The sequence below is a fragment of the Caenorhabditis elegans genome, chromosome II (genome assembly GCF_000002985.6).
Source record: "Caenorhabditis elegans chromosome II".
NCBI classification, from domain to species: domain Eukaryota; kingdom Metazoa; phylum Nematoda; class Chromadorea; order Rhabditida; family Rhabditidae; genus Caenorhabditis; species Caenorhabditis elegans.
The window spans coordinates 7,966,314-7,975,269 of record NC_003280.10 but is presented as its reverse complement, the minus strand read 5'-3'; the positions used below and the strand labels follow the sequence as shown (position 1 = coordinate 7,975,269).

Here is an 8,956-nt window from a genome sequence, read left to right as displayed (position 1 = left end):
AAAAAAAAAGGTTTTTCCTACAATTTTTATATTCGTAATATGTTCCAAATTGTTTTATTCAAACATTTCAGTTTAAAAATTAGATATTTCACTAAATTTCCTAAGAAATCAAAATTTTTTGAAAGTTTGGCAATTCACCAAAACCTGTGGTCAATTGGGATAAGTGTATTTAGACAATTACTGACGTTATTCCACCTGATGGGAGAAGCTTTGACTTTTGTGCATATCTTCTCAAACAAAAAGTTGACGAAACACGGATAAAAAATTTAAGAATAAACTCTGTGCTACTAAATGTCATCAGAAAGTAAGTGAGTAGTAACTGAGCCGTAAAATATTCATGATTTTCCAGACAAATATCAGATGCACTATATTTTCAGAGATTTCAAAAGGTTTACAAAATAACTGCAATACTAGAATATCTTGGTTGAAGGATCTATGAAACGTTTATATTGGAAAAGAACAAAAAGTGATCATGAAACAAAATTGTTAGTCTACACTGCCCTAGGGTCCATTATCATCACTTCCTTCTCGCCGGAAGAAAAAAAGAAACTTGCTCCCGAGAATAGTTTTCTTCCAAGAATAGAGAAAAGTTGTGTCCGAAAACCGCATCTTCTAGTTCTTGTTTAGAATGTTTCAAAATCAAAGAAAAGGAAGAGAGCAAAGAGAAAAAGATACCCGTGCGATACAACAACTTCCGGAGATGTAGAGTGCACCTGTGCGAGAAATAATTGGCGTCCTGAGACTCCTCAAATTTCTACTTTCTCTTCTTCTTTTTTGGGACCCTTCTTATTCTTCATGTGTGTGACGTCTTATTCTTCGCATTTTTCATTTGGTGTGTTGTTCGCCGACACACTTTTCTTCGACAAATGAAACAAGAAAAATTGGAATTCATGTAGAAGACAAAAGAACCTCCGACTGGTTTGAAACGATCAGCAATTTTCCACGGAAAGAAAACTCTTCAGAATCTTGAGGTAAGTAAAATAGGCGGAGCTAAAAGAAGCAAGCAAGATTTTCAAGTTTTTTTCCAGCGAAAAGGATTTGCGTGTCGATGAAAGATTTAAACGTATTGACTCTGGTAAACTCAATATATTCACACCTGCGCCAGATTTTCAAACTTTTCGGAGAAAAAAGTTTTATAGGAAACGGATGGATTTCTACATCTGGACGTTAAAAAAACATAAAGAAAAAAGAAATGGGATATATGAAAACATTTAAAACAATAAACAAAATCAATGAAAGAAAAAACTATGACGAAGGTGATGCTCAGTGATCGAGGATTTTTGTCAAAAAAAGAAGTTTTAAGTACGAAATAAATGTTTTCCAAATTCCCATATTTATTGATTAACCAAATAAATCAGGCCTAGCAACGATAAAAACGGTTTGCAAAATAAATATATTATTTCTTCTAATACCCTAATATTCGAATAATAATTTGCAGATTGATTTAAAACTTCTAGAATTAGGATTAATTTGAGTGACTGAAAGCCCTTATTATAGACAAATTAAATAATTCTAGTCATGTCAGTACGGTTTGGAATGAACAAAGAATATTTGGTTGGGCGGTTTTTAAATAATTAATTTTTTCTTATCTCAATAAAAAATAAAATAAATCAAAATGGTGAATGTTCGCTTTTACAATTGGCTCCAAAATCGGCAGGAGGTCCCTTACAAATCGACGACATCACTCCTTGTGAGTCAATTAGTTAAATGGCTCATGAAATGTTCGTTTTCCTAGAAACTAGGTCAAGTTTTTACGGCAGCTATCAGAATAAACAAAATACAAGTTTGCGACTATTTTCAGTCTGGACAGAAATTAGCCAGGAAACTGAAAAATAGAACGAGAACAACGAAGTCAAGAAGAATGAGTAGAAGCACAAAAAATAGAAGAAAACACGACTCTCTTGATTGAAAATTAACTACGGAATACTTACGGAGCAGGAAATACAATTCAGAAGCAAAGAATGGAAGAAATGCAGAAAAAGTCAGTTTTGGCATCGAAATTATGCACCAGAAAGTATTAAAGTATTAAAAAAATAAACGAACAAGGACAAAGTCCTAAAAAACAAGAAGTTATTTTAAATTCAGAGTGAAAAAGTCTGAAATGAAGAAATAAAAGATGATCACATTGAAGGAGAAGAGACGATTTAGGATTCTTTATGCATAATTCGATGTGTTGTTTTTTTGGAAATAGAATAAGAAGAAAATGTGGAAATTTGGAGAATATAAAAAATTCATTTAAATCTAATATATTCAAATGATCGTAAATTGTTACAGTATTTAGGATGGGCAGTTCAAATCTTAAACTATTGTTTTTCGATCGACACTTCAGAGTATCAGTATAAATGTGCATCCTTTACGATTTTTGAAGCTGGCGTCTAGTTTTTCTGAATCTGGAGCCCCACAGTTGAATTTGAATAATATGAGCGGTACTATCGATTTTCGATCACAGAATTCATTTTCCCGTTATGAGTGATCTGGTACATATAACAATCAGGAGGACCAGGGGAATGTACCCCATAACAGATCTAGAAGAAACTGTATCATTTGCAACAATAAGAAAAAAAGTTCTAAAAGACAATTACAGTGTATACACCAGAAATCCTTTTTGGGAATTTATTATCATCTCGATGAAATATTTGTACTCTCAAAAGTTGGAGAAAACATAAATAAACTAGAGAAAAGAACAAAAGGAAGGGAATTTTTCAAATTTCCATAAACAAAACAAGTTGGTGCAGTGGTGAAGGGAAGTAAAAGGAAAACAAGAGAAAAAAGAGAAATGGGTCCGAACACTAATCCCGTCCAAAGATTCTTTCCTTTGACTCCTTCTACTTTATTCCCTATATGTTCTAGTGCTTTCCCAATCAAAAACGTTTAATTCTTTTTTCTTTTCCAGACATTTCCAGGCGTCATCTATAAGACAACGAGTGTGACGTAGCAGAGAGGAGTGCCAATAAATTACAAGAACGGCGTGGACGAGCAATGAAAAAACGCCGTGTTTTCCTGCTTTTGGCGGTAAGTTCCTGTGGGAATTCGGTAACCGGATGACAAGAACAACAGATAAAATTTTTGCAAACGATGTAGTAAAACATATTGACAATTCTCAAAGTCATGGGAAAATCAGCCGAAAGGACATAAAAAACTTTTAACAATTTACAGAATTAGACCTATGGTCTTAATTCAAAAGCAAGTAGAAAATGATAGCCAGTGCAGAATAAAGATAAGAAAATAATATTGGAAACTAGCATAAAATATGCTTTTTGATTTGTTCTTAAACCAGTCACACGTTTCATTGTTTCACGGGAAAGACAACTTTAAATGACCCTTCCGACAACATTCAAAGTTGAAATGGTCAGCTCGAGAAAGCAGCACACACGATTCAAAATATTGTTTTGCTACAAAATAACCGGAAACATTTTCAGTTAACGAGCAAAGCACAAGCTCTGCTCTTTGGGACCAAAAGCTCATTTTCAACGCACAAATCTCAAGTTTGAAACATTTTTCGACCGGCCGGGGGCGAATGAAAGATGGGTGGAGATGGACTGGTGAGTAAGTGAAAATAAATGAGATGCACGGCCAAAAATCTCAGGGGAATGTTGGAACTTGTCGAAAAGCATCGATATAGATGAATATTATAGGAAATTCAATTTCTTGAGTAACACATAATAGAAGCAAAAAGAAGGAAGTTCTAAAATCTGATCTATTTTCAAAAATAGCAAAAAGAAAGCAAAAAAAAATATTGAGAAAAAGAAAAATATCTGTGAAAACTGGAAAACAGAAACAGTGATATTCATTAATATTTCAATAAATTCATCATAAATGTATGAGACGGTTGGATGACAAGTTTCATGGGTTATAAGAGTTGTTTGACTGAGAAACAAAAAAAGAAACAAAGACAAGAAAGTTTTTAGTTTTATCGAACCTAGAAAAGGTGTGAATAGAGTAATAATGGAGCATTGAAAGAAACGGGAAAGCATTCTTTTAAACATTTAGAAAATTGCATTCTGCAGGAAACTTTCAATTCATAATTATAGGGTTCTAGAAGAATAAGAAAGGAGAACCACGGGTTCAGAAAAAAATCAGTATTCACTTTGGGCTATTCACTTTTAAAATAAGTTTCAAAATATCAGTTTCAACAAATTAAAAGATACGGTACTATGCCCGTAAAACTGGACGTACGGTATTTTGGGTGTAATTGTCTAAGTTTTCATTCTGCTGTCTAGATTTTCCGGATTAAAAAAAAATCCATTTTCTATTTCAACAACACAGGAATGGAAAATTCTTCAAAAAATATAGAAAACTAGGGAATCTTCTGGAATCCGGAACAGTTTAATTATGATTTTTTTTCTGGTTTTTCAAGCATATTTTTTAAAAATTTTCAAAATCGATTCTTCATTGATAACACTCCACATTTAAAAGGCAGTTAAAATTATCTCTCAATAATTTTATCAGATAAAAAATTATGTTTCTTGTTAAAGATTCAACAAAAATGATTATCACAAAATTAAAATTTCAAAAATTGTGTGCTTCTAAAGTTCATTTACAATGTCTTTCATTCAAAAATCTATATTTAAAAAATGTTGAGAGGCTCAAAAACGAATGAAACAAAAAAGCAATGTTTGAAAGGGACAGGTGACCCATAAAATAATTTCATCAAAAAAGCGAACTCCAATATCCAAAAGCGTTTCCTTCCGGTTTTCTATATATTTTATGTCATAAACAAAACAAGTTTGATGTTTGACGGCAATCCAGTCTCGGACCTTTTTGTCAATGGACACTGACTTAGAAATCAAAGAGTAAAAGGAAAACAATTGGAGATTCTTGAGGTTTTCAGATAAGATAAATTGCAAAATAAGCTAATAATGTATAAAATAGTTTGGGTCAAATGGGTTTCGAAAAATGGGAGTATTTTGACTGAAAAGAAAGCAGAGGTTGGAGAGAAAAGAGACCCCAACGCACACACACCGATGGACCGGAAAAAGAGGAAAAAGTGGTTGAAATGGGTCCCCGGGGATGGTACAGTAGAGAGTACACGTTTTAATGAGTTGCAGAGAAATCAGGATGAGAATGGGAACGAAAAAACCGAGAAGATTGATTAGGTGAAGAAACTAGAATGAAACGACTGATCGAAAAATATAGACTACTGTAGAAGGAAAAAATTCATCATAAGATCAATCGAAAATTCATGAGTTCTTCATAAAGTGTCGTAAAATTCTAAACGACTATCTTTTGTAAGACTTGATGTTTCAAGTGAACATTTAATTGAAATTGGAAATATTTTGGAAGCTTCTTAATGTTTATATTGTTATTGATTATTTCTTCAACTATAAAGTGTTTTTTTAATTGTACATATTTTCCAAATTTGAGAATTAAACTTTCGACCTTTTGAGCTTCTTTTGCACTTTATCTATCAATTTTAAATTTTATTATAAAATTGAAATTTGTCAGCTACCAACTTTCGGTTCAACTTGGAAATTACATTTTTCCATAAAATCCTTGTAGAATTCTCTTGAAACTCAATGGCCTAGAAAGTAAAATCCAAATATCTCAGAAATATGACGTGGAATACAAATCACGGGGTTTTTTGTTTCGTAACTGAAAAAAGAGCATATGTCCAGATTTTTTGATGAATGACCGTAGGTGGAGTTGTTCGGAAATCTATTCCCTATAGAGAATATGTGCAAGGGTGGACAGCAAAATTAAAAAATTCAGAAGATTTGCACTTTTCTAGAGAATAAAAGTTTTTTTGCTAAAATAATGAGTCAGATTTTGAAGCATTCAAAAAAAAAGTTGGAAAAATTGAGAGTGCATGCGGAAAATCTCAATTTATCTCAATATTTTCTCGCGCACTAGAAAAGGTTCCGTAAACTTTTCATTGAATAGACTGGGCCTTTTTCGTCTTTTTTTAATGCATAAAAATGAAAGAAGGGAGAAAAATGTACAACACTTAATATAAGGAAGCACAAAGAACATCTGAGTGGCTTGACCCTCCTGGCGGAAGATTTTAAGAGGATTGGTAGAAAGAACGAAAAATAAGAGAGAAGAGAGAAAATGAAGAATATTACGGACCATTAAGTTGGAACAATAAGACTAGATATTAGATGATGACAGAAATTATGGAAAAAAAGAGCAATGAAATCATTGGAAAAAATGAGTAAGATAAGGGAACGAATGGAATATAAGTAGTAGTTGGAATACGGTAGTTAACCTGAAAATATTGATATTTGAGATAATTGAGTAAGTATTGAAGCACGACAAATTGAAAGTTCGCATATCGTAAACTTAAAAAAAAACAAGTTTAATCAATAAAATTTGGAAGACAATGCAGAGAAAAATAAGGAGTTATGCAAACACTAAAATTAAATTACATATATTTGTGTTAGCTGTGGCAACCCTGAAACTTTCACTGGCTTTCAATTCACTTTCAACATGACTTTTAGGAAAAATCCTTATAAAAATAGTTTTGCAGAGTACAAAAAGATCGGAGAAGTAACGGTATATTGAATAGAATGACCAAAAATCCAAAATCAAAACTAAAAATACATATTTTCTGAATTGAACTCAAGCTGGAATATCGAAGGCCAATTCAATCATATGACACCTGATAACTCAATTTCTGCACTCCTACCGTTTGCCAACATATTCAACACAGATAATCAAATAATTGCACACGACTCATGTGATCTCATTATCTTTTGCACGTACTCTCAATTATTAGAAAAATGTTAGAATTCCTGTGAAAGGAAATACATTTAAAAAAATAAAGAAGTGTTATCTATACGCAATTAATGAGGGAACAGTGAAAAAAAACAAAAGTAAATGGTCCTGATGGGTGGGAGGGCGTGCTCCGGCGGACTCTGACCGGATAAGAAGACGTCGGAAAGTAGGCAAAACGACAGCGACATTTAACTAAACAACACGTGTTTGTCATCAGAGTTGATGAGAGATCATTAAGAAATTGGAGACGTAGATATGGATAGAGGGAGACAAGAAGACGAAGGACGATGAATTGGCGAATGAATGGGCGACACAGAAGCATCCTGATTTTTTAGAATTGAAGGAGAAGCAAGAAGGAGATGAAGAAGGAATGGAATGAGGGTCCCGCCTGACTCATTATTGTCTTTTTTCTATCTAATTTAATGTTCTAGAGAACTAACTTCACATTTTAAATTGCACTTCATTTACTTGCTAGGTTAGCACAATTCCGCTAGCTTATTATACCTTAGATACTTTTTTTTTGTTTCTGAAAAAAAATTTCTGAAATAAAAATTGTTTTTAAAAAGTCTTCCAGGAATTTGACATTATTATTAACGAAAAACAAATTTTTCTGTAGGAGTACAGTTATTATAGATATGATGTGTCAAAACGTATATGTATACCGTTATACAGTAGAATTACACGATTGCAAAACATTTGAACCTCTAAAACCACGCAAAAACGGCAAAATAATGAAAGAAAAGTAACAGGCTGATTCTCAAAAAACTATGTTCTAGGTAAGAAATGAATGTGAATTGCCTAATAAGTCGTTATTATTCCACTTATTTTTTTCAATAAGATTTTTGATTGGATACAGAAAACAACTAAAAAATAGGCGACAAAACATGAACGGAAACAAAACCAGAAACTTTTCGGACCAACCCCGAACAAATTGAGCGAAACGAGTTGGTCGGGTCGGTTTCTCGGAATGGGGTAACGCGGAATGAGACAAGAAAGATCATGATGAGGGCGAACTTAGGACGGACCAAAAATTTCCAAAGGAAAAGGAATTGGATTTTGGAAGAAAAAATGAAATGGAGAAAGATACGGAGAGGGTAAAGTTTATTCAATTGCAACTTTAAAAACAAATATTTGAACGTATGTTGTCAGAATTTAGATTAGTTATTCAAAAAATTAATTTTCCAATTATACAATGCTTAATATCACAACCAGATATTGTATCGGACTTTATAAATTTATGCATCACGACTTCGATATTATTGCATGAAGTTGAAGTGAAAATTCCGAGGTTAAACATTATTTTCTTATTATTCTGCAAGGGCCAATCCCTGACCAAACTCCAACACATTTCTTATTCTTTTTTTTTCTACTTCTACTTCTTATCACCGTGTCATGTGCGGACCTCTTCTTTTCTGCACAGAAATGCTCAATGGCCCTTGAGAATCTGCAATACCCTAAAGCTTCATGGAGCGGCTTTAAATTTTAAATAGTCTTGGAATATTCGTGTTGGTCTAAAATCAAAAATAATGAGGATGGGGGAGTGGAAAAAGTGAATGACAATGCAGGAAAAATCAGCAATAAATTGAACGAAAAGATAGCGAAATAGCAGCTGGTTGCACCATAAAACACACCTTATTGCTTGAAGGGACTAATGGGAAGAACAAGAAAATGATGGTGATAAAAATGATTGGGATCACTGAAAATATACAGGGAACTTATTGTGATGGGTTCAACGTGTCAAGTGTTTCTCGAAAGAATCAAGCTTCTACAAAATGATCATAAATTGTGAACTCACTATCGTTGAAAAGTTAAGAATTTAGCTATGAGCAGTCTTGGCCGACAAAATTTCTACAGAACAATGCCAAAGAACAGAGAAAAGTTTGCAAATGTGGTTTTCGAAATTTCAAATTCTGGAAAAAACCATAGAACACCGTTGTTAGAATGCCCAAAATGTAAATATTCATCCTAAATTTCACACATCTCTCGATTCTTGGAAATATTTTTATTGGGAAAGTCATCCCGTTCCATAGTATCTGACTAAATGTCACAGATAGGTGATAAACATGAAAGGATGTGCACGTAAAGGAGAGAGTAACGGGGTAAAAGTCGTGTCGGTTCTCTTCTTTCTTCTTCTACCACTGTCATGTCTTTATGAATTATTCAATATCGACAACGAGACTCTCTTCTTGCTTCTTTTCTTCTACTTCTACTTCTTGCCTATCCGAATTCTCGAGTGGGAGGA

At 33.1% G+C, this 8,956-nt stretch overlaps 4 non-coding genes across 4 annotated transcripts; 2 read left to right on the top strand and 2 right to left on the bottom strand.

Moving 5' to 3' along the window:
* The first annotated feature begins 628 nt into the window (after positions 1-628).
* Positions 629-768, top strand: C04H4.2. Its single transcript, NR_051408.1, has one exon. It is a non-coding gene; the product is annotated as an Unclassified non-coding RNA C04H4.2 (non-coding RNA).
* Positions 629-774, bottom strand: C04H4.6. Its single transcript, NR_051407.1, has one exon. It is a non-coding gene; the product is annotated as an Unclassified non-coding RNA C04H4.6 (non-coding RNA).
* A 4,850-nt stretch (positions 775-5,624) lies between these two features.
* C04H4.3 lies at positions 5,625-5,764 on the top strand. The gene has a single exon (NR_051406.1). It is a non-coding gene; the product is annotated as an Unclassified non-coding RNA C04H4.3 (non-coding RNA).
* A 3,077-nt stretch (positions 5,765-8,841) lies between these two features.
* On the bottom strand, positions 8,842-8,956 carry C04H4.5. Its single transcript, NR_051405.1, has one exon. It is a non-coding gene; the product is annotated as an Unclassified non-coding RNA C04H4.5 (non-coding RNA).